Source organism: Nycticebus coucang, chromosome 10 (assembly GCF_027406575.1).
Source record: "Nycticebus coucang isolate mNycCou1 chromosome 10, mNycCou1.pri, whole genome shotgun sequence".
Classification (NCBI taxonomy): domain Eukaryota; kingdom Metazoa; phylum Chordata; class Mammalia; order Primates; family Lorisidae; genus Nycticebus; species Nycticebus coucang.
Window position 1 is genome coordinate 124,193,648 of NC_069789.1, and position 18,190 is coordinate 124,211,837.

Here is an 18,190-nt window from a genome sequence, read left to right on the forward strand (position 1 = left end):
CACACACACACACACATACTCTCTCTCTCTCTCTCCCCCCTTGTCTGTAAGTGCCACCTTAACATAGCAGCAGTCTTCCTCCATTGTAGCTCTGGGCCTATTTCCTGCAAGGAAGACAAAGGCCTGGAAGCAGCCAGGCCTTCAGCCCTCAGGCTCAGGCCAGAACACCCAAGTCTCTCCACATACCAGGCACTCTCATGTCCTGCCCCAGTCCCATTCCCCAGGAAGCCTTTCTAGCCATAGGAACATACCCCTGTAGGGCTTCCCTGTTCTGGAACACCACATCTGGTCACACAAAGTAGAATCTTGAGTATTATTACTCAAGATCCTGTCAAATATCCCCATGGCAGGGACAGTCCCCATCTGGCTCATCTGTGCCCTGTGCTGGAGAGAAAAGACAGCAATAAGGCCACAACAAAGCATTCTGTGCAGAAACTACACAGATGCAAAACATCACAGGGAGGAGGGTGCTGTTAACACCCTATTTTGCAGAGCAGGAGAGTGAGGCTCAAAGAGGGGAAGGGCCTGCCCAAGGTCACATGGTGTGTGTGTCACAGCCAGGATTCCACGGCAGGTCTGACCCTGCCAAAGTCCACTCACTTGACCACGCTCATCCTTTCATTCATTCATGCACACAATGGCTCTTCATTATGCACCTAGTGGGTGCAGGCACTGTTACAGGCACTGAGGATGCAGTAATGAATAAGACAGAATCCCTGTCTTCCTGGAGCTGACATTCCAGTTGGAGACACAATACACAAGTAAACAAGCGGCAGAGAAGACAGTGCGACAGAGTGGTTTTTCAGAGGGCAAAATCAGGGAGGTTTCTGGGGGGGGATGGTATGTGAACAAAGACTGGACAGATGTAAGGGAACCACATGGGGATCCTGGGAAGAGCATTCAGGATGGAGGGAATGGCAAAGGCCTTAGGGCTGGATCTCGCGTGGCTGGGAAGGAGGGAGAATGGAACAGTCAGGGTCAAAGGCATCTATAATAAAATGCAGAAGAGGAGTGACAGCAGCTCCAGAGCGCCAGAGTCTTCACCACAGTCCTCTAAGGGACTATATTAACCATCACGCTGCAGAGGAGGAAGCAGGGAGAAAGACTAGGAAAGCTACCTGAGGTGACACAGCTGGCCAAGGGTGAAGCTGGGATGAGAGTCTACTCTGCCCTGAAAGCTTAACCATTGGGCCACTTGGAAGGGGGCAGTGTTCAGGTGGAGGGCTACAGCCCTAGCAAAGCAGGAGCCCAAGGCCACAGGTCAATGACATCAGCTTACCTGAAGCTGGGACCCTCTGCTCCCAGGCTGCGGGGGAGTTTCAAGCCACAGCTGTTCAGGTCGCTCCTGCCCTATGTTTGCTAGATCTGGGTACCAGATTCACTGGGAGTGACTTAAGAGGGTTTTTTTTCAATCCACTCTTTTTTTTTTTTGGAGATAGAGCCTCAAGCTGTCGCCCTGGGTGGAGTGTCATGGCATAACAGCTCACAGCAACCTCTAACTCCTGGGCTCAAGTGATTCTCCTGCCTCCACCTCCCAAGTAACTGGGACTACAGGCGCCCGTCAACAACACCCGGCTATTTTTTGGTTGCATCCATCATTGTTGTCTGGCGGGCCTGGAATGGACTCAAATCGGCCAGCTCTGGTGTGTGTGGCTGGCGTCTTAGCCGCTAGAGCCATAAGCACCAAGCCAATCCACTTTTTTTTTTTTTTTTTTACTTAATCTTCAAACTTGACAGTCACACAAACATTAAGTACATCCTAACACTAATACACAGCACCACCTATGACAGTGATTCTGCCAGAACAAACTGAACCTGAATCAGATCGAGCCTCTAGACCTAAGCCCCCATATACAGAAAGCAAAGAGACAGAGGAACCACAAAATGACACACAGGGATGTCTGAGCTGGCTCCAGACTGGGAAACTCTTTGAGACAAATGTCCCAGGTCTTCCATAGCTAACGAGATAGCATGGAGCCGGGGGAAATCCTGCAAAGATGTAAGTGGCCGATTGACCAAATGCAAAGTGTAAACCTTGTGGACCTAGATCAAACACACTGAAAAAAAGGATTATAAGACAATTGAGGAGGGCAGCGCCTGTGGCTCAAGGAGTAGGGCACCGGTCCCATATGCCGGAAGTGGCGGGTTCAAACCCAGCCCCGGCCAAAAACCAAAAATCAAAAAAAAAAAGACAATGGAGGAAATGTGATGATATTAAGGAATTCCTGTTTATAAACAAATCTGAAATATTTTTTGCTATATGATGTTTGGGATTTGTTTTGAAATAATCAGGGAAGTGGGCATGGGGTGGGGTATAAATGACAAAGCCTGGTCATGACTGGTACCAGCTAGGGCTGGACAGGGATGTGAGAAGGGGAAGAGATTATTCTTTTGAGTATGTGTAAACATTTCCATAATATAAAGGTGTTCAATATTTTATAATAGAAAATGTGACCTAATCAAAATAGCAAAGAATCATGGATCCCACATTCTGTGAATCCTAACTACTAAATCCAAGCACATACCCTGCCTCTCTTTAATAATTGTGATGGTAATGACAGTAATAGTGACCACCATGATATAATGACAGTAGCCCTCTTCTGAGCATCACACATGCTGACTCACTTAATCATCACAGCAATCCTGGGAGGCAGCTAGAATCATCCTCCTCCTGCTCCAGATGTGGGGACTCAAGAGACTCTTGCCCGAGGTCACAGGGGAAGCTGTGTTGGAGCTAGAAGAGACAGGAGGGGGAGTTGGACTCCTCAGCCCTTCCCTGGAGTAGGGCTTGGGGAGAGGAGGCCCTCAGCCCTCCCCAAGTGGGGATACAGGGGAGCACTGGCTATTATTCCCCTTGTTCTCACCAAGTAATAAAGCCTCTTGTGATGTGACAGTCACATCTTCAGCTGGAATTAAACTACCAATCAGCAGGTAGTCCTACCCCACAGGAGCCTGAATTATTAACTAGCAAGGGATGATAACACCAAATTTCTGGGACCATAGAGGGGTCTGGGGTCACAGGGAAGGTCAGGTCAAAGTCCATCCTCCTGGATAGTCTTCTCTACAAGGTTGAAGACTGGCCCTCGCACCCCCAAACTGTCCATCAGATGCTGTTCCCCACCTTCTTCCTCCAGCTTCCAGGTGTCAGGAGCAGAGAAAGAGGCCAGCACAGTGACATCAGCATCCTTCCCATCAGAAGGATGTCCTGGGTCTGTAAAACCCATCTCCTCTCAGTGTGGCTTCAGCTGGATCCTGCCTCAGAAGAGAGAAGCCTAGAAAGTTTCTACCAGGGAAGGAGAGCAGTGGAAATGTGGGACAGGGGGGACAAGAGACAGAGAAACAAGAGAGGAAACCGAGAAAGAAATGAGAGAAGAAATGGAGAATGAGGGGGAGAAAAAGAAATGGCCCAGACAGACATACAGACAGCCCAAGGACAGGATGATAAGACAGTGACGGAGGTCATACCATCAGGCATGAAAGGCTTCTCTAGGCCTCAGCTGCCTTGTCCATAATATAGGAGTCATACCTGCCTACAGCATGCCATGGCTTAATCGCACCACATCAGAAGCCTAAAAATGTACTCAGAACATTCCGAAAGCTAATTCATGTTTGCTATCATTCCCAGAGGTCAGCCGTACTCATCCCAGCTCAAAATCACATTAGAGTCACCAGGGAAGCTTTTGAAAACCCCAATGCCCACACCGCACAGCCAGAGATTCTAATTCAAATAATCTGGGCAGGGTGGGCCCCTGAAGTGGCTCCTCACAACAGCAATTCTGATGTCTAGCCAGGGGTGAGGATGGGATGGAGGAGGGGCTAGACTCACAGATCCAGGCCTGAGACAGGAAGGTGTAAAGTGAGACAGAGACAGAAGATATGGTCACACAGGGACAGGGGCAGTACCTGGAAGGACCCTCTCCTGCTGGCTCACCCTCCCCCATCTAGGGCCACCAGAAGTCTGGGGCCTGCTGAGGAATGCAAGGAATGAAGCCAGGCCCGGCACAGCCATCTCCAGGTCTCCTCCCCCTTCCAAGAGCCCATCCTGGTCCAGCCGGCCAGCTTCCCTGGGAAGACCTCAGCCATCACTCAGATCTTGCTGCCTAAACACCCATTTCAGCCCTCTCCTTGGAGCTCTAGTCCTGAACCCCTTGTTCTCTTGGGTCCCCTGAACACAGGGCCATCCCCCCTCAGTCACCCCTCCTAAGTGTACTTAATCAGTGTGGGTGGGATGTACAACTGGCAAGGGGCTGCACAGCTTATCACCAGCTCTGGCAGAAGGAAAGCTTGAGATGGCTTCCCAGAGGTACTGACCTTTAAGTCAAGATCCACAGAACAAATGAAGTAAGTGCACAAAGGCCAGCAAGGAGAAAGTGCTATAGGCAGGCGACCAAGGGTCTGCACCTTGGCAAAGCACTGGAAGGGCTGGGTCCTAACCCCTCCCTGGGCAGGAGGCCATGGAAGGATTAGAGGCAGAGAGAGGCCTGCTCTAACCTCAATTGCACCTGCTGCCCTCCACCTCTGTCTCCCACAGCAATAGGGAACCCCACTGACCCACATGAGGATGCTGAGGTATCCCCAGATCTTGCCACCCCCACAGGGTAGGGCTGCGCCCTGGCTCTTTCCTGCCATGCTGAGGGGAGACCCCAACAGAGCTGTTTCCTGCATCCCAGAGCCTGTTCCCTGATAATTAAACTGTAAGCTGATTAGTCAAAGAAAACCCTTAATTAGCCCTTGAAATCATTTGGGAAAATTACAGCCTCCTCTCCGGGTGCCCTGCCCGCCCTCTACCAGGGCCAGGGATGGTACCAGGGAAGAAGCAGGGACCAGAGGAGGTGGGCTCCTGCCATAGCTGTGAAGTCCCTACCCAGCAAGGCCAAACCCAGAGAGCAAGGTGCCTTGGGGGAGTGGAGGGAACAGACCATACCCTCTGATGCATTACAAAGTACTCTGAAATGATCCAACAAGTGGTAGCAAGGCCTCTGCTGGAAAAGTATTACATAAATAAATGGAGAGACAGACCACGTTCATGGACTGAGGGACTCAGTACCACGTGCATATGTGTGTGTGTGTACAACACGCTGACAAGATGCTTGTCTAATATTTAAAGTACTTTGTAAAAAGTCAAGAATGGCCAAGATACTCTTGAAGAACAAGTGGGAAAGCATGTTCTCCCTGCAAGCAAGACTTAGAAACTAAAGAAACAGGACAGTGTAGTTCTGCCACAAGAACAGAGAGACAGAGGAGAGAAGCTAGCTCCTGGAAACAGGCCCACTTACACAGAGACAGAATTTTTTTTTTTTTTTTTGTGGTTTTTGGCCGGGGCTGGGTTTGAACCCGCCACCTCCAGCATATGGGACCGGCGCCCTACTCCTTGAGCCACAGGGGCCGCCCCACAGAGACAGAATTTATGATAAGGACAGCAGTGGGAAAAGTCAGTCTGTTTTCAATAACTAGTCCCCAGATAACTGGGGAATCCACGTAAGAAACATGAAATTGGATGTCCACCTCACACCATATACACATAAAAACAAAGACTAAATGTGAAAAGCAGGACTGTAAAACTACCAAGGAAATGAGGGGCAAATTGGACTACTTTAAAATTAAGCACTTCTGTTCATCAAAAGACATGATAAAAAAAGAGAAAAAACAAACCATCAACTGGGAGAAGGTTAAGTGTAATACCTTGGAAGCAAAGGCTTTCATCCAGAATCTAGGATTTAACTTGAAGAAATAAAACATAAAACAGCAGACAGCCCAAAGGAAAAACAGACAAGTGACTTGAACTGCCCTTCACAGGAGTTTGGAAGAACAAATGAAAAGCTGCTCCACTTGACCGGCCACTAGGGAAAGGCCAGTCAGCACCACAGAGGAGACACCCCCGGATCAACTCTGCACCAGCTTACAAGATGGGCCAAGGACTTACCTACCACTGCTGCCACCCTCACCCTGTACATCAGTAAAATAGGTCAAATGGCCTTCGCCACCTCCTGGGGATGCCAGGAAGATGGGGCAGCAGCATGGAAGCACTGCCCAGGGCCCTGGCCTGGCACATGCAAACCCTCAATTATTTTTCCCTATTAATCAGCCTAGAGAGCTTCCTATATCCAGAATAAGGATGCTCCAGGTCATGACAAGGTCATGTCAGGCCTTCTTCTGCCTCCAAGCTGGGGCACCCCTAAAGACCAAGAGACAGGCTCCAAATGGGTAGCAACTGGGTCTCCTTATCTACCACAATGTCCCCGGGAGCCACAACAGGCCAGCACTCCAGAGTATTTCCTTTTTTTTTGTCCTGAAACATTTATTTGCTTTAAACAGAGTATTTCTTGAAAATAATAAACAACGATATCTACATTTCCGAGCCAAACACCAGGCCAAACTTGTTAGCAGAAAAACTTCAGGGAGGCCCCTGCAGCACCTGAAGGAGTGTCCTCACTCTAGAGAAGACAATACTGGGGCAAGGAGAGGCCTGAGCAGCTGGCACAGTTCGAATCCAGAACTGGACCTCAGTCTTCCTCAACTCCTTAAAGGGCCTTAGCACTCTGCCTGGGGACCTCTACACAGGACCTCCCTTAGCTAAGGCCGGTTCATCCTTCAAGTGGAATTTCCTCCTCAGGAAAACCTGCTCTGCGCTCCCACCCAGGCCGGATACCCCAGCAGACACTCTGGTGGCTCAGCTGTGGCAGCTCAGTCGGTCAGTCAGTCAAGCAGTGTTTATCAAGAGACCACTACATGCCAAGCCCACCCCCACCGCCATAAGTTAGAGGAGGGACACAATAAACTAACAGATCCACAGATAATAATGTAACATAGTTCACTATGATGAGTGCCGCATAGACAATCAGGCAGGGGAGAGTGGCTAGAGACAAAACAGGGACACCGCTCCAGCAGACCCAATGGTCACAGCAGATGTGCCTGAAAGGAAGGATGGAGAGTACTGCCAGCAGAGAAATCAGTAAGAACAAAGGCCCTGACACAGGCCACAGCCTGAAAAGTTCTAGGGATGGAGTGGCAGGAGAGGAGTGACGAACAGCAAGCAAGAAAGCTGGGCCCAGGTCTGGCCACCTTCTCCCCTGAAAGAGGTGAAGCCAGGGGAGGGTCCTTAGGAGGGCAGGGACATAATGAGACCAGGTATCCAGACCCCCCTCTGGCTGGGTCGGGACACACCATGGGGACAGCAGGTGAGATGGGAGAAAGGAGACTGCAGCAATGGTCCAGGAGAGGTGAGGGTGGTCTGAACCATGGGAGTGACTAGGAGGAAGAATGCAAGGCACCAGGTTACATTCTGGAGGTAGAATGACAGGCTTTCCTGACATTTGGGGTATTAGGAAGAGGAGGAGAGGAGTCAGGATGATACCAGCTTTGGGGCTCAATCAAAAGGATGGACGTGGGTGCCTGTGAGGCAGGGTCACTGTGGGAAGGGACTTGGAAGCCCCCAGCTTGGTTTACCTTACCTCTCTCTGTGTCTCCTGCCAGACTGAGCTCAGGGAGGGGCTGTCTGTTGTCTGTGCCCACCTTTGGGTCCCCAGCACTTGACTATTATTTGTAGAATGAGTGAGAGCTGGGACGGGCAGGAACTGGGGGAAGAGAACAACAGGAGGGACTACTCCCAGTGCAACCAGCCATGTTACTATTGTAGAAGAAAAGAGTAAAAAACATATTCTAAGATGACCTAATAAACACATGTATATGTAAAAATAAAAAATATATAGAGAGAGAAAAAAAAAAGAAAGTAAAAAATGTTCTAAGATGGCTTGGCGCCTATAGCTCAAGCAGCTAAGGCGTCAGCCACATATACCAGAACTGGCAGATTCGAATCCAGCCCAGGCCTGCCAAACAACAATGACAACTACAACCAAAAATAGCTGGGCGTTGTGGCGGGTGCCTGTAGTCCCAGCTACTTGGGAGACTGAGGCAAGAGAATCACTTAAGCTCAGGAGTTAGAGGTTGCTGTGAGCTGTGATGCCACAGCACTCTACCCAGGGTGACAGCTTGAGGCTCTGTCTCAAAAAAAAAAAAAAGTTCTAAGATCAACTAAAAAGTATGACAGCACCAAGTATTGGTGAAGATGTGGGGCAAGGAAAATGCTTACCTACCATACCATGAGTATACATGGGCACAGCCACCTTGGGGATCTGCAAGGCACCATCCACTAAAGGTTGAGACACCCTACCCTCTGCCCCAAGCAACACACTCCTGGGTACCGCCCCTGGAGAAACGCATGCACACGCCCCAGGAGACACCGCAAAGGGAACACTCCACAGCAGCACAGCAGGAGTTGAAGGAACAGAACGCCACACAGCAATGAGATGGATGAACTACAAATACACACAGCCACACGGATGGATCCCACAGACCTAAAGATGAAAGACGTCAGACACAGACATGGACACACTGGAAGTTTCTGTTTATATACAGTTCAAAAGCAACAAGATGACATTCTGGAATTCAGAGATACACAGCTGGTGGTAAACGCTATCAGGAAAAGCAAGCACTACCAAGGTCAGGATAGTGGTCACTACTGAGGCCATGGTTGGCAGGGAGATATATTTTCTGGAATGCTGTGCTGTCTTCGCCCACGCAGTGGTGAAGTGGTTATTCACCTTCTAATTCTCTGCTAAACTCACATGTATATTTTATGCATTTTCAGTAGGCATATTATACTTGACAGTTATTAAAGGTTTTGAATGAGTAGTGGACTTATAAGTGCTGTGTACAAGTATATATATAGCATTTCAGAGTCAAACACTCTGAGGCCAGGATGGACGTGGGTGCCTGTGAGACAGGGTTGCTGTGGGATGGGACTTGGGATCAACTAAAAGTCTGACAGCACTTGGAAGATTGAAAGTTGGAAGATTTGGGGGAAGGGACATTTGGACTCGTGTGGGCGACAGGGAAGGAGGGGTTCCTCAGGAGACAGAGATAAAGATTACCTGCAGCGGTCTTCACCTGGGGATGAATCTGCAAAGGGGCTAGCAGCCCACAGTGTCCTACTTTCTCCCCATGTCCAGTGTGGACTCCTGACTGCGGAGGTGGGAAGGGGGTGGTGGCTCAGGAGGGCAGGCCAACACAGCGGTGGGAGTGGTGAAACCAGACTGGGAAAGCAGACTCCTCGAAACCACTGCACAATACAGCTTTATCAGGAGTTCCCGGACCAGGCTGGGCGCCAGGGGTGGGGGCAGGGAGGACCTGGGAGGGAGGCTCTCTCTGTTAGGACTTTGCCCAGGGCAACTACCTCTCAGGGTATCTCCTTATAACATCCACTACAGCCTGCCTGGAAAGGAGACACAACAGAAGGGGGTGGGGGAAGGAGGAGGCAGTACCTTCTAATCTTGGGGCTTAGTCTGGGAGTGGGAGGCAGCAGGCCTAAGTGGTTAGGAGCCAGACTTCCTGGGTCCAAGCCCCAGCCCTGCTTACCTCTCAGGTTCTCAATGTTCTTCCTCTATGGTCCCCAACCCTTAGATTCCCCAACCCCTGGGCTGTGATCTGTTAGCAACCAGGTCTCACAGGAAGAGGTGAATGGCAGGGTGATCAAGGGAAGCTTCATCAATATTTATAGCTGCTCCCCACTGCTCCCCATCACTGGCATCACCATCTGAGCTCTGCCTCCTGCCAGATCAGCAGCAGCATTAGATTCTCATAGGAGCACAAACTCTACTACAAACATGTGAGGGATCTAAGTTGCATGTCATTGTAAAAATCTAATGCCTGGTGATCTAAGGTGGAGACATAATGTGCTTGAATCATCCCAAACCCACCCCCGTATCTTGTACCAAAAAGGTTTAGGGCCATTGTTCTTCCCTATAAAAAGGACATAATAACAGCATCTATGCCTTGGAGTTGATGCAAGGTCCCATAGATTAGTTCACAGAAAGCACTCAGAAAACTCTAAGGACTGATGCTAGCACCGAAGAGTCTTTGGACATTTCCCATGCATTTTGCCTGCTGAATATGCATTTACAGCCTTAAAACAACTCTATGAGGAGATACAATTACCATCGACTTTTTACAGATGAGGATCCCAAGACATAGAGAAGTGAAGTGCTTGTCTGGGGTCATATTGCTAATAAGTGGCAAAACTGGCTCCAAAGTCCATGACCGTGACCTCTACTGTGTCAGACAGGAACTCCAGAAAGGAGCCGGAAAGGCCTGGGTTTGAGCCCCACATTTGTCACTCATTTGCTGTGGGGTTGCTAGCCTGTGTCTCAGTTTCCCCTTCTCAGGGAAAGTAAAGTCAAGAACAGACAGATCCCAGAGAAGGAAGCCCTTTGTGTTTCAAAGATGCTGCACTTTCCTCATATTAAAATCAGAACCACAGGAGGGCCACCAGTTACCTAGTTGACAGACAAAGGTCAAAACATCGGATAATGCCCTGCCCATGCTGGTGAGGGTATGAGGAAACCCTGGTGCCATCAGATTGGAAGTGGGGGTGGCAGGAAAGAACACCACTAGCAAAGCTAAAGGGGCACACATATCAGACCAGGAGATCAGGAGCCCAGACATACCTCTAGAGATGTGTCCATGACTACACTTGCAGGTACACAGCAGGGAATGAGCAGAGCTACTTGAATGGCTGCAGCACAGAGGGAATTGTGGGGACACACACATGGGACATTCGAGGAAGCACTCTCTGTCCTGACATAGACTTAAGAGTGAAAATGCATAGAGGAGGACAGATTACAAATGTGGGAAGTCTGCTCCACTCGAATAAAAACAAAAGGGAGGGAGAACATTTGAAAGAACAAATAGCAAGAGAGAAGAAACTGGGAACAATGGCTCTCTCTGGCAGCAGGTGGGAAAGAGATTTGCTTGTTTCTTATATCGTTTTGTGCTGTGTGCAGTTTTTCGATTATTATTTAGGGGAATACGTGCACATGGAGCGAAAATGTGCTTCGTAAAATTAAAATGCAGGAAAAGAGAAATGAGGTTAATAACACTCTTCCTCGGGGTCTCTGTGCAGAGCCACCCCGATAATAAAACACACATGCGTATGCTATGCCTGGCTCAGCCTGTTTGCCAGGAACTGGGGGTAATCAAAGGATCGCCACAGCTGGGAGCCCAGAGTAGGACAGGGGCAAGGAGATGGAAACTGTTAGAATTATTAAGTTCAACGCTCACCGTAAACTAGCTGTGTGCCAGGCATCAGGCCAGCATCTTACGCACGTGCACAACCTCTTCAAATCCTTCCATGGCCCTGAAAAGTAGCTACTAAAATCCTCATTTAACCGGTGATAAATGCTAGACCCAGGAAATTTCCATCTCTTCACCAGGGGCTTCCAGCTAGGGCAGCAGGCTGCACAGCCTGGCAGGGAAGTTCCCACTGCCCCTCAGAATGGCAGCAGATGGCTTCACACATTGGGAAAGGTCAGAGCAGGAACTGAGAGCCCCAGGAGACAGGCTGCAGTGAGCCTGGTGGTTTTTGTTGTGTCTGCCATAACTGGCTCCCCTGGGACCTGGAAGAGTTCCCCTTCTCATCCACCTTGGCCTCCCCAACTTTCCTGTGGGCCACAGCATCTGACAGACAATAAGTCCTGGTCCCAGATGGGTGGCTGGGGTGGGAAGGGTCCCATTTCCCTGCCTGTGACTTGGAAGGAGAATGCTTCCTGCTGGCAGCATCTGTAGCATTCCGGCTCGGGTGATGGGAGAAACAGCTGCTGGGGACACCCCTGTCAGCGTCTGGCCAGGAAGTCTGGCTCACCATAAGCCAGCAGAACAAGGAGGGGTGGGACAGTGGACAAAAAAGCCAAGTGTACTGCGGGGCCCAAGGGACCCAGTGCCCAGAAACTACCCAGGTGAAACAGGTCCCCAAGGAGCTTCTAAAAAGGAGCCTAGTCGGTGCATCTTACAAGGGTACATGTGAAATGTACTAAATATAGAATATAAATGTCTTAACACAATAACTAAGAAAATGCTGTGAAGGCTATGCTAAGCAGTTGGATGAAAATATTTCAAATTGTATACAAAACCAGCACATTGTACCCCATGACTGCATTAATGTACACAGCTATGACTTAATAAAAAGTAAAATAAAATAAAAATTAAAAGGAGCCTAGGTAAGAACCAGCTGGACAGGACAGAAATCGGCCCCATCCTTCAAAGCCAGTTCAAATCAATGGAGGGCAGCTCTGATGAGCAGAGACTCTGGAGTGCGAAGGACCAGGGTTCAAATCCTACTTCTGCCTCTTGCCTGCTATGTGACCTCAAGGCAAGTCACATCCTCTCTTGGGGGTCTCAGTTTTCTCATTTCTAAAGTGGAGACGATAATAGTACTACTTCATAGGTTGCTGTGAAGATCCAATGAGTTAACATGGGGAAAGTACTGATGATCTCAGCTGGCACACGGGACCCTCCTCCATCACTGCTGCCTTCATCCAATCCACCCTCTTCTCCTGCTCAGACTATAGCAGCAACCCCCCTCCCAACAGGCTCCCCCCATAATCTGTGCCCCGCACAGCAGCCTAAGCAATCTTATAAAAGGGAAACCAGATGCTGCTAAAGCTCTCCAATGACTTCCCATTACACACAGAATGAAACCTGCATGCCTTACCTCAGCCTGTCAGCCTCTGCCTTGCCTGCCATGTCCTCCCACCTTCCCGACAGCCTCTCCTACTCGACCACACTGGCCTGTTTGATAGTCTTTGAACACCCTGAGCTCATTTGGAACTCAGGCCTTCGCATTTTCCGTACCCACTAACTGCTATGTTGTTTTTTTTTTTTTACCACCTTTCTAGGCCTGGCTCACTCTTTCTCATCAATCAGATGTCACCTTCTCCAGAAACCCCATACAGACTCCTCAGGCTGTGTCCTTCCACCCCACTCCAACCCCTCTCCCTGTGCTTCCTCCTTCACAGCCCTGACCTCTTTAGGCTGTCACTGTCTGGGGAAAGTAGGTCTGTCTTTGATTGTACTATAATCTGTTAAGGGCAATACTGGGGCTACACTAGGCCTATACCCCTAGGATAACAATCAGACACACAATAAGAGTATAACAAGGTTTTGCCCAGCCCTTTTAAACCTTCACCTCCTTCCTCCTTGCCTCCTCCAGAAGGAAGTTCAAGCTAATACAGTTCCCCCAGGAAGAGTTGGGTCAAAGCCACCATCACTGTCCTGGATGCTCAGGGGTCCTGAAACTTTTTAAACAGGGGGCCAGTTCACTGTCCCTCAGACCATTGGAGGGCCGGACCATAGTTTTAAAAAGAAAAAAACTATGAACAAATGCCTATGCACACTGCACATATCTTATTTTGAAGTAAAAAGATAAAACAGGAACAAATACAATCACACCGCCTCATGTGGCCCGCAGGCCACAGTTTGAGGACCCCTGCAGTCTAAACTCTAAAGGGTAAAAGTCAAAGCCCTTCCCAGTCTGCCTCCTCCCCTGAGTGTGAGGGGTCAGTGGGGTATCAGGCCCTGGCTAAGCCAGCATGTGAACCATCTCCCCAGCTGTTTCCAACTAGCCTGGTGGGATGGGGTAGGGTGGTGTCCCTCAAACCCACCATCTCATGGCTGAGTGAATTGTTTCAGCAAGGGCCAAAAATTTGCCCAAAGTAGGATATGGGATAAAGGGAACTCTGGGGCATACTCACACAACTGCTTAAAAGAGCAACTTGGCAGGCGGTGCCTGTGGCTCAGTCGGTAAGGCACCGGCCCCATATACTGAGGGTGGCGGGTTCAAACCCGGCCCCGGCTGAACTGCAACCAAAAAATAGCTGGGCATTGTGGTGGCGCCTGTAGTCCCAGCTACTCGGGAGGCTGAGACAAGAGAATCGCTTAAGCCTAGGAGTTGGAGGTTGCTGTGAGCTGTGTGATGCCATGATACTCTACCGAGGGCCATAAAGTGAGACTCTGTCTCTACAAAAAAAAAAAAAAAAGAGCAACTTGGCAACAGCTAAGACAGGTGGAAGGTTTGGCATTTCCACTGTGAGGCACATGCCCAAGAGAAACTCTGGCCACAGTATACAAGGAAACATTCTAGAATGTTCATCATAATACTGTTACAGCTCCAACAGGAAATCATCTAAGTGGCCACCAAAAGGTGAACAGATAAGTTCCATGTGACATACAATCACAAAAACAACACAGGGAAAACAAATGGCCTGTCCTAGACCTACATATATCCCCATGGGAGAAAGATCCAAATTCTAGCCCTGAGCAAAAAACCACCCATAGTCTCAGCTACTCAGGAGGCTGAATGGGAAGGACTGCTTAAGCCCAGGAGTACAGGCCCAACCTGGGCAACATAGCGAGACCCTGCCTCTTGGGGGAGATAGATAGATAGAATATTGAGTAAAAAAAGTTGCAATAAGACATGTCAACAGTGAAACCATTTACATGAACTATAAAACCACAGTGGTCAGTCCCCACTGGCCATGAGAATGGCCTACGGAGCTTCTTAAGGACTGAAGACAGCCCCACTCAGACCAAGTGAGTCTGAAGAATTTCTATTGTGTCCAGGTAGGCCTGGGCAAAAGCATCTCCTTAAACTCTCCAGGTAAATCCAATGTATAGCCAGGGTTGAGAGTTTTATTGCTCTATTGTTTGTAAATACATTCAAGGGTAGTAAAAGTTATGAAAAGCTGCAGAGGAAAGCTGACAGCCAATCCAGGGAGCGGCTGCCACTAGAAGGGAGGAAGGAAGGTGGGTGGGGAGACTGTACCACAGCCTATTCTGCCCCAGGACCAACACCAATGCACGAGTGCTTGTGTGGGGGCATTTCATTATATAAATAGCACCATTCTTTTTCCTTAGTCTAAAATGTATCATAAGGAACAAAATTGGCAAGCAAAAAAATAAGTCACTTGTCCAAGGTCCCATGGCTGGTAAGTGACAAAGAAGGGTCCTGACATGGGTCTCCAATGCCTATGCCCTATCCTTTTTTATTTGTGCCAAGCCCGGAGACACTGAGTGAGCAACACTGCAAGATTTGGAGGCTGGAGCCAGGTGCAGTGGCTCATGCCTGTAATCCTAGCACTATGGGAGGCCAGGTCAGATGGATTGCCTGAATTTAGGAGTTCGAGACCAGCCTCAGCAAAAGCAAGACCCTGTCTCTACTAAAAATAGAAAAACTGAGGCGAGAAGATCACTTGAGCCCAAGAGTTGGAGGTTGCTGTGAGCTATGATGCCATAGCACTGTACCCAGGGTGACAGCTTGAGACTGTCTCAAAAAAAAAAAAAAAGATTTGGAGGATGGGCTGGCCTCACACAGTTGCCTGGCAGTGTGCCTCTTATGCAACCCTGCCAGAGAAAGCCAAGAGGCTAGCGGAGGCCCTCTCCCTGAGCCCCTCCCCGTGGCAGTAATGCAGCAGCAGCAATAGCAGCAAAACTAACGCCTACCTAGCACCTACTGTAGCAAGGCCTTGGGCCAAGCACTCTATCTTCTGCATCCTCACAGCAATTCTAGGAGGCAGCCACTATCATTATGTCCATTCTGCAGAGAAAGAAACTGAGCACTTGCACACAGCCTGTGAGTAATGGGGCTGAGTGTGAACGAGGCTTCCCTGGTCCTGCACCTGCTTTCTGAACCACCCCACTGCGGCCTCACAGAGCTCCACTTACACGGGCAGCTCCTCAGCACTCCCTGCTCCCACTGCCCCTTGAGGTCTTGGCCTAACCCTACAGGCTGCCTTCAGGCCCAAACTCTAAACCGGTCCCTTGACTTCTCCTCCTGCCTGGGGCTCCTGCACACACTGCTCCTTCTGCCTGACTGGCCTTTTCCTGTCCCTCCCCCTCATCCTTTAGACTATAAAGTTTAGAGCTTCCCCAAGGGACTTTCCAGGGGGAGAGTGACACAGGCCTGAGCCCAAGCTCAGGGTTATGGACACTCTCCTGGCTCTCTGAACATGTCCTTGCAGGCTACATCATGGTTTGCAGAGATGTAGCCATGTGTCACTGGCTGGGGGTCTGGTTCTAGTCTGCTCCCACCAGGGAGCCCTCTGAGGCTAGCAGCTCTTTGAGTCTTATACCCTGCTGCAGACCCAGCACTGAGCCCAACAGTCAACTACCACCAACAGGAGACCCTCTGCTGGCTAGGCAGGGCTTCAGGTGGGGACTGAGGAAAGGAACTCCAGGGAGCAATTCTACCTTGTGGAACCCACATTCCAGCAGGGCAGACAGACAACAAATATTTGCCCTAATTAACAACCTAAGGAGGGAGTGAAGGTCAGGGAAGAAAACAGATAAAGAGAGCCTAAGGGCAGAGAAGTAGAATGGTCCTGGTACATACACCTGAGGGTGACACTGAGTACAAGGAGGGCAGACCGGGGGAAAAGGATTCCAGGCAGAGAGAATAGGAAGGTCAAAGACTTGGAGGGAGGCATAAACTTAGAGGTAAAGAACAGCAAACAGGATGAGGAGTGATGGGGAGAGCAATAGGAAATGAGGTGGGAGTGACTGAGCGCCACGGTGAGAGCTGGGGTCTTAAGAACAGAGAACATCCAACTTTGCACGGAGTACCACCCAAGGACATTCTCTCCAGCCAGAAAACTATCAGACTCACTAGGACTCTGGGCCACCCACAAATACCCCACTCCTACAGCCCCATGGGAACCTCCCCTCCCAGATCACACCCTTCCAAGGAGGCCAAGCAGACAATCTGTTCCTGCCCAGGGAGTGTCTCAGCCTTGCCCAGCCCCCTGCTTCCAGAAACAGACCTACTGGCAGTGGACAATGTGGCAACTAGGGCGAGGAGCTCTGGAATCATCCAGACGCAGCTTCAAAACTGCCTGGCCCTTACCAGCAGCTTTCTGAACCTCCCTTTTTCTGTCTGTAAAGCAGATTCATCTTTACTACTCACTTCACAAGACTGTGGGAGGGATGAAATAAAGGGAAGGCACACAGATCACTGAGCACAGTGTGAATGCTCATTAAACATTAACCCACATTACAATTATTTGAGGAGCTGTGGGCCATAGAAAGACTCTGGGCCAGAACTCCAGAACTGGAATTCCAGCCACACAACTTACTCATCAGGTGATGTTAAGCAAATCACTTAACCTCTTAATTATAGGTTAAGACTCCATAAGATTGTAGTGAGAACCAAATAAGTTAATATGTGTAAAGCAAAGAAAGGAGGGTCTCTGCTTTGTGAGTGTTTATTACTATCAGTATTTTAGGAAGGACGCCCCTTTTCCCACTGGGAAGCACCTCTGAACTCTCCCCTGAATGTCCCTGCCCCCCCACAAAAGGCCCTACTAGGGTTTTAACTTTTGCCCTTGAACATCTGCCCAGCTGTCAGATTTTCACCACTGTACTCCCTAGCTATGCCCCACCTATGATCCCCTAAAATGCGCCCCCCAAACCTAAATCTCATCTATTTGCTCCGCTCGTTGCGGCCTTAAACCTCCAACCCGCTAACCGGTGGGTGAGATTCTGACCCTCTTGGGTGCAGCCTCCCCTGAAATTATTAACTTTAACCCCCCACTTTAATGAGACTTGCCCTATCCCCTCCGGCGCGCACCCACTTCAAATTCCAAACTATGCACTCCCCTCCGTCACGCCCCCTTCCTAGTTTGACCTCTCATCTCCTCTACACTTCCCTCCCCACAGTGTTGACCCTCGACCACATAGGACCCTATCTTTCCCTCCACCAATGAACTTTGACCCCGGCAGCCCCGCCCCCTCCTCACGTAAACGCTCTCCCACCACTGCCAGCGCCGGCCCACCCCAAACCCTAGCCAGATCGCCTATCCTACCGGCTCGGCAATGCAGTCGCTTAGCGGCCTAGCTGCTCGGCCCGGAATTCTGCGCCCTCGCACCTCCTTCAACTCTCTTGCGCCGCGGCCGCCGCGGCCACTACCGCCGCCATGTTGAATCCCCAACGAACATCCGGGACTTCCCCCTCCACCGCCCACCAGTCTCCATAGCAACGGCGCTGACAGGGCAGTGGGAGGGGCCTGCGCAGGGGCGGAGCTGGGTACCTATAGCTCCCGCTCCAGCCTCCGATTGGTGCAGATTGTCCAATCGGAGATCCTGGGACAGAAAATGCCAAAAGCGGATTGGAAAATTTGGAAAAGGTGCGGGAAGGTTGGCTCCCGGGCTACTCAAGTTCTTAAAGGGGAAATAACGTCTGTCTTGTCACTTATTCCCACCTCTCCCCCCAAAAGAATTAGAGAGTGGAAGACAGTAATGGGTTAATAAGGGCCACAAACAGTTCTTAAGTATTTACGGTAAGCCAAGCACCTGGGTAGATGTTTTA

General features: G+C 49.9%; 1 protein-coding gene across 6 annotated transcripts in view; it reads right to left on the bottom strand.

The window, feature by feature from the left end:
• Positions 1-17,825, bottom strand: part of PAK4 (p21 (RAC1) activated kinase 4) — a 50,755-nt gene extending 32,930 nt beyond the window's left edge. For 4 of the 6 annotated variants that reach the window (XM_053606623.1, XM_053606624.1, XM_053606630.1 and 1 more), the window contains exon 1: positions 17,688-17,825. The gene's annotated coding sequence lies outside the window, so the exon portion shown is untranslated. Of the gene's footprint in view, positions 1-2,625; positions 2,735-8,930; positions 9,008-17,687 lie in introns of those variants that run through there. The other 2 variants (XM_053606625.1, XM_053606627.1) reach the window with 2 other exon arrangements.
• Positions 17,826-18,190: the final 365 nt, after the last annotated feature.